Source organism: Bombus vancouverensis, unplaced genomic scaffold (genome assembly GCF_051014615.1).
Source record: "Bombus vancouverensis nearcticus unplaced genomic scaffold, iyBomVanc1_principal scaffold0067, whole genome shotgun sequence".
NCBI classification, from domain to species: Eukaryota; Metazoa; Arthropoda; class Insecta; order Hymenoptera; family Apidae; genus Bombus; species Bombus vancouverensis.
In genome coordinates this window covers 43,187-50,942 of record NW_027468958.1, presented here as the reverse complement: position 1 = coordinate 50,942, position 7,756 = coordinate 43,187, and the positions used below count along the sequence as shown (strand labels likewise).

General features: G+C 39.0%; 1 long non-coding RNA gene across 2 annotated transcripts; it reads left to right on the top strand.

The window, feature by feature from the left end:
- The first annotated feature begins 1,604 nt into the window (after nucleotides 1-1,604).
- Nucleotides 1,605-6,162, top strand: LOC143304963 (uncharacterized). Of its 2 annotated transcripts, XR_013061626.1 has the most exons (4): nucleotides 1,605-3,771; nucleotides 3,846-3,896; nucleotides 5,373-5,639; nucleotides 5,898-6,162. It is a non-coding gene; the product is annotated as an uncharacterized LOC143304963 (long non-coding RNA). The 2 variants fall into 2 exon arrangements; XR_013061625.1 differs by having other exon boundaries at nucleotides 5,373-6,162.
- The last annotated feature ends 1,594 nt before the right edge of the window (nucleotides 6,163-7,756 follow it).

The window sequence follows — 7,756 nt, the reverse complement described above, 5'->3', positions numbered from 1 at the left end:
ATGGAACGTTTAGGAATATTTTTGGTAGATTTGGAATTATTCTTTGAATTTTTATTACAAACCTTTTTGCTTATAGATTCTGTTTTGGATTTAGGGATAGCTATATTTTTATTTTCTATAGTGTGATCTTCCTTGCAATTTAATGATTTGGCTTTGAGTTCGATAAAGTTTCCTTCTGATGGTTTTATAGAAGTTTTTGAGTGAGATACACTCGCTATCTCTTTTCCTATTATGGTTGAGACATTCACGAAATTCGTGGAGTCTTGCTTTTGTATCTTTGCCAAGTCGAACGTGGAGAGGCAATTCGCACTTCCCAGCGGGTCCAATATCTCTGTGATATTATGCAGTGGATAAGCATTGCCTGTCGTCTCGTCGTTCAATTTCCTAGTTTCTGCTTCGTCTGAAAGTTCTTTGGCACTAATATTATTTATCTTGTTTGGTAACTCAGGAAATTTCTCACTCATGATCCTGTCTATGGCACCGTGCGTCCTCTTATTATTTAACGTGACATTATCCCTTATCACAGCAACGGAATGGTGTTTGCATTGAAAAGTTGATTGGTTGAAATGATCAGCATCTCTCTTTTGATTTAGATCTCTATCGAGGTATTTATTTATGCATTTTTCTTCCCAAATTATTGCTCTTGCTTCTTTTCTAACATTTTCTTCTATTCCCGGGTTGTTTAGATGTTTCCGCGACGGCGGTATAAATCTCCAGTTCTGGCGGTTGTTTCGGTTATAATTATTCGAAGGTGTCGAATGTTGGTATCGAATTCTATTGTTCACTTGTTTTAGTTCTCGTATTGCTTTCACGGCTTGGCGGTACGCATCGTCCAAGGATTGGTATCCTGCTATCTTTACTCGTAAATACACCTCGTTTGGAAGCCCCTTAACGAAAGCTTCCCTCGTGTCTCGATCTATCCTATCTTGAAATACGGTGCCGTACTCGTACCTTTCCCCGTTCATTATCGCCAGTCTGAGATCTTTGACGCGTTCTATCTAGTCCAAAATATCTTCTCCCGGTCGTTGAAATATTGTAGCTAATTCCCCTTTATATTCGTTAACCGTTTTTCCCGGACCGAACATATCTTTTAATTTATTCCCGAAATCGTTTAAACTTATTACTTCTGTGTCTTCTATGGCGAGAAATGCGTGTCCGCGAAGCTTATTCGTTAATAATTTTACTAACTGAGATTCTTGATGCCTAGGAACCATGTTTCGTGCGCGCTCGCATGCTCTTAAAAATCGAAATACCGAGGGTCGATGTTCGTCGAACACTGGTACTGTCTCTATTGCATCTTTTAACTTAATTGGTTGGGTATTAACTTCTATCGGTATTGTCGCTTGGGAAATTATCGGCGATGATACGGGTGTCTTGATTTCTTTTTTTATTTTCAGTGAACGCACATCGTCTTGTAATTTATTCATTGTTGTACTCATGTCGCGAAAATTCGCATCCCATGCTTTAAGTTTTTCCGACAACATCAAGATCATGTCTTTGTCCAACGATTCTAATTTAGTCGACATTATTTCTTAGGTATATATTTTATCGATAATCGTAACAACTTTAATTCTTTGTGGAGCGAATCGAACCGTTTAAACCAACTTTAATCCTCCGTGAAGCAGATCCCACCGCTGCCACCAAAAATTTAAATCTCTAATGTTACGTATCAATTTGTTTGTTTAAATCGATCAAATCTTAAGTTTAAATTTTACTGAAAAATTTTTTTTTTCGTTCGAGTTTGAATTTAATCTGAAGGGAAATAAACTGAATTGATATTATTGTGTATGTAATACTGATTTAGATTTCTAATTAATACGGTAGTTGCTGCCACCAGAAATAGTCTAAGGACTATTTCAAAATATTTTATTTTTTATTATTTTTTTTCGTTTAATGGGTAGCGTTAACTGACGCTTAATGCAACTGGTAAACGATTTCCACTTTTCGGCTAACCTGCTATGTGCAGGGATATTGGCACGGGAGAGGATTAAAGCTGGGAACAATAAATATTTGTCCTCGTTAAACGGATTTTTATTTGAATGTAGAATTGCTTAGATTATTACCTTTATATATATTTTATTAGCCGGATATATATATTTTAGCGTTGCTGGATTGGATAGGAATGTGAGATTTTTCGTTGTTTTATATAAATTTATTTTTACGTTTGACTTCTTCTTCTCTTTTAATTTCGCTGTAGTAGTTTGCCGTTAGAACCGAAACTCAATTCATTTACTACGATGGATTCTGTTACCATGATTTTCTTGCCTTTTGAGTTTAATAATCGAGGATGATTCTAACGATCCTCTCTGTGTGGGACTCGTGTGATTTCGGAAGCCTTGCCCAAAGACGGGTAATATTTTACCAACAGTGGGAGGAGGAATGCGAAGATCGATGGGTGTTTTCGATAATCGAAAACACCGTTTGCACAAGCCAACACAGCGAACGATCCTTTGGTTAAATTTTCGAAGGGAAATTATTCTGCTATTTCTCTCTTACAATCGCATGCAATGATGGCAAGAATATCGATTAATAGCAATGCCGGTATTGCTCTTAATTTTCGATTGACCCCGACGATGTATTTAATGGTCCTCTCTGTGCGGGACTTGTGTGATTTCGCAAGCCTTGCCCAAAGACGGACAATATTTTGCCAACAATGGGAGGAGGAATGCGAAGATCAGTGGGTGTTTCAGTAGCTGAAAATACCGTTCGCACAAGCCGACACAGCGGACAACTCCTTTGTTTAAAGTTTAAACAATGATTCTATCTTCAAAACCGTTCACGAAAATAAAACGAGATCGATGATAGGAAGTTCTAATTCGATTCTCGAGGGCAACGAGATTATCAGAGAAGAAGGAAATTTTCAAAATTAATTTTCTTACCTTGAGGAGTAGGTGCTGTCTGGTGCCATTACCTCAGCTGCTCCGGTGGTCGTCGAAGTTTTTGTTGGGTTTATTACTTGAACTCGAATATAGTTTACTATCAACTTTTACTTTATTTATCTATTTCGATACAGACTGAACAATTTACTAACTGGATTAATACCGCAATTACAATGCGCGTTTCTGTCTAAGCGATGAAATGAGGACTTCAAAGATAAAATCTTTCTTTTACTTGGTCGCGGTTCTCTTTTCTTGACCGAAAAACTAAAGACCCCGAAACGCAAAATACTATACAAAATTTCTAAACGCAATGATGAGCGCAATAACGAACGTAGTAACAATGAACACAAAATATAATGAGCACAAGAATAATGAACGGTAATAACAATGATCACTATAATAATGAACGCAAGAATAATGAACGTAATACGAATGATCCGTAATAACAATGAACACAAAATATAATGAGCGTAATAAGAATGTTCACCAGAATAATAATGAGCGCTGCTCTATGTTGCTTCGCTTATTTATAATGCCATCCCCCACGGGGTGGTGGTCCACTGGGGGTACGCTTCCGTGGGAATCGGGATGTTGCAGTTTGGGTTTCTTGGAATCGTACGTGACAAAATGTAAATTCCGTATTTCGACTTAGTTTTTATCGGTCCTGTGCTTCTGCTGAGCTAACGTCTAGGAGGCTTGAAGCATTCCATGCTGATCTAGTCTTTTCCGCGAGAAACTTCTATGTTTTGTACCGTGGGAATTACCCGTGTTTCTTCGGCGCGTGCAAGGGCCGGCGGCTGCAGCATCATTATCACCTCGATGTTTGCTCGGGCAACACGCGCAATTCCGCTGCTCTCCCACAACAAGGACCTCCTTCTTCGAGTTATTTTTCGTAAGTTTGGATATTCGCATATTATGGTTGTTTTTGCGATTTTAATGTTTTTTCCTTTTTTGTTGTTTCCCTAGGCTTCGGTGATCGTCGTTCGGACAATGTTTGCGGAGGCATTTCCATCAGAGGTTCCTTATTATTATTATTTTTTAGATGTATTTTGTTTTATGTACGATATATATATATATATATAATATAATTATAATATATTATATAATATATATAATTTCATCAATGAGATCGCGAGCGAGAATGTCTTTCCCGTCCCGATGATGCCACGGAGGAAAACTATAATGGGGTGTGTCTAAGGACACGAGATCATCGGATTCGTCGAGAAAAGCCTTCGTTCAGAAAGTAAGGGAAATTGGCGTTGCTGCTAATTGGTCAATCTCCATATCGGTGGTTAGAAAAAGATGCTAGCCGCCCTCGAGGGAAAGTTGCTAGTGGGAGACGCCGCTCGTTGAAAAATATGTCTCCCCTATCTTCCCGTAGTTGGGACAAAGACTGTTTGTCTGTTTGAAGGACTTTAGTTAACTAAACCTTAAGATTTATAACGGGCCCTCGGGCTAGCCGAACATGTACTGCGGAGACGCATCGACATCTGGCAGTCATCTTGCTCGAAGAATAGGGTCTGCGTATGGCGAGCCACGGGACAGAAACCGTTGGAATGTTTACTGTCGCGTGTCGACACGAATATTTCTTTTAAGGAGAGCTATAGAATTACTCGATACCTGTTGTTAGGCAAAGCGTTCATCCCTTGACCGCGGCTACGTTGGGCGACAGACTGTCACCTCGAGCCAAAGCTCACCGTCACTAATCTCGAACAATTACAATCGGATTGAATAACTACAATAGTTTAGTTACAGTTATAGTAGACTTTAGATTGCAATGTTGCGGGGCTATCCAAAGGTTCCGGTGTCCTTTCATCTCCGACATATAGATATACATGTATATGTGACGAAATATACTAAAGCAATATTGACCCTTTGTCGCTGAAAGTATCAAACTACAAAACTTCCTTTCAAATTTTCAGAATAAGGAAATCAGGATCATAATAAATAATTGGAACATAATTAAAAATAATATATCTTCTCTATAAGATAATGAATACATTGGTTCATTTAATTTTTATGGATATTCAAACGCGTCTGTGAAATAAAACGTCAAGATTATAGAGTATAAAATTCATAGCTATGAAATAACTAAAACTCTGATGTATTATTAAAAATATACGTTAGGTTGTATGTAGTGATACATACAAAGATTACATGTACAAACCCATAATTAACACAATACTACCGCAACCATTCTGCAATCTACCTTGCCCAAAACACTCTTCCAGTCACCTCCAAACTCTTCAATTCTCTCCACCTAACCACCCACAAACCATTCACAAACATGCAATTCTCGACAAAAGAAGAACTTATCGTCAGTTGTCCTTAACATCTCGTTCATTCATTTGGTCCCTATCCCCCTATTTCCTCCCACTGCGATGATCGCACTACATTTTTCCACGTCTCTATTCTATTCTCTGGATGATCTGAATTCTCGAGCAGTCGAGTGACGATTGATCTGTACAATTGATCGATTTCTTTTTACTACAGACATGCAAGAAATTCCGTGTTGGAGAGCGATGTTGCGAGTTCGAGTGCCTGGACCATCTGAAGAACGTTACCGGAACTGGTATAGTTTATGTCGTTGATGATATGAATTCCTCCACGACTCAGCAACAAGAGCTACTCTGGGTAATGAGCTTAATGGTGCTGTTGCGGCTATTTTAATTTTTCAACAAGGATCCAGATGGCGCCGTTGACGAAATTCTTTCATTATAAACGTCAACGATCAACATCAGCCATCAGGGAACGAAGAAGGTACGCTGTAACGTGTCTGAGTAATTATACCTCGAGGAGTACATACAGTTATGTAATGAAGATTCGTATGTGAGTGTTTGTTTTCTTATTTCTTTTCCCTTTGTTTCATTTGAATGGATTTTTGTACTCAAAGAGCGAGGTAAGATTACGTCAGATACGTTTTTACATATGCTAAAAAAATGGAAAATGATGACGATGAATCAATGACACGTAGAAAATTATAATCTATTGTATTGCTGTTATCTAATGGTGTTGTAGTTGACTGTATGGTGGATGTATCCAATGGTGTTGTAGTTGACTGTATGTTGTTCAATATTGCTATGAAACTCTTCTGATTCATTGTCACTTATACGAAGGATGGAAGTATACGAATTGGGAGAAATTATTAATAATATTTACGAAGAGAAAGTAAGCTGTTCTATTTTAAATAAGAGACTGGTCAGCGTGGTTATTTTGTTTACAAAATCAAACGAATTTAATGAATGTAATGGTAAGGAAGTAACTATAAATGGCTGTTAAACTATTTTTATGCTTGAAAAGTAATTCGCAAAGTAATGTAAAGCAGTGCTACTGAGTTGTACATAACCTCTTTCAGAATTTGTTCTTAACCTCTTGCTTCATAACTTCCTTAATTATACTCTTCAAACTTATTGACTACTTCGATGTTGTTACGAACAGAAACTGATAAAATATTAATCTTAAATATAGATTGAAATGAAAGCTTGTCACGTAAATATATATATATGTCGGAGAAGCAGTGGGGATAGGGTTGTCGGTGTTTGAGGAGTCTTCATTGAAGGTAGCCATCGTTGCGGTGTAGCGAAGATACGATTTATTGACACAGGTATGAATAACACAGGTTTGACAATCTATCACGGCGGTGAGACGTCCGCGACACTAGTGACAGTGATCTCAGGTTCAATAACGAATCCGCGGTCAACGGGATGACAGATAGGCGTTCTCGCTGAATCTAAGTCTGACTCGTAAACGATAATTGCTGAGCGTAAAGACGTTACTCTTTAGTCGACGGGAGCGCGTCAAAGAATGCGCGTCCCGTCCCGATGATTCCACAGAGGAAAACTATACTGGGGTGTGTCTAAGGACACGAGATCATCGGATTCGTCGAGGAAAGCCTTCGTTTAGGAAGTAAGGGAAATTGACGTTGCTGCTAATTGGTCAATCTCCATATTGGTGGTTAGAAAAAGATGCTAGCCGCCCTCGAGGGAAAGTTGCTAGTGGGAGACGCCGCTCGTTGAAAAATATGTCTCCCCTATCTTCCCGTAGTTGGGACAAAGACGGTTTGTCTGTTTGAAGGACTTCAGTTAACTAAACCTTAAGATTTATAACGGGCCCTTGGGCTAGCCGAACATGTACTGCGGAGACGCATCGACATCTGGCAATCATCTTACTCGAAGAATAGGGTCTGCGTGTGGCGAGCCACGGGACAGAAACCGTTGGAATGTTTACTGTCGCGTGTCGCCACGAATATTTCTTTTAAGGAGAGCTATAGAATTACTCCATACCTTTGTTAGGCAAAGCGTTCATCCCTTGACCGCGGCTACGTTGGGCGACAGACCGTCACCTCGAGCCAAAGCTCACCGTCACTAATCTCGAACAATTACAATCGGATTGAATAACTACAATAGTTTAGTTACAGTTATAGTAGACTTTAGATTGCAATGTTGCGGGGCTATCCAAAGGTTCCGGTGTCCTTTCATCTCCGACATATAGATATACATGTATATGTGACGAAATATACTAAAGCAATATTGACCCTTTGTCGCTGAAAGTATCAAACTACAAAACTGCTAAAAATGGTTGCTACCGCAACCATTCTGCAATCTACCTTGCCCAAAACACTCTTCCAGTCACCTCCAAACTCTTCAATTCTCTCCACCTAACCACCCACAAACCATTCACAAACATGTAATTCTCGACAAAAGAAGAACTTATCGTCAGTTGTCCTTAACATCTCGTTCATTCATTTGGTCCCTATCCCCCTATTTCCTCCCACTGCGATGATCGCACTACATTTTTCCACGTCTCTATTCTATTCTCTGGATGATCTGAATTCTCGAGCAGTCGAGTGACGATTGATCTGTACAATTGATCGATTT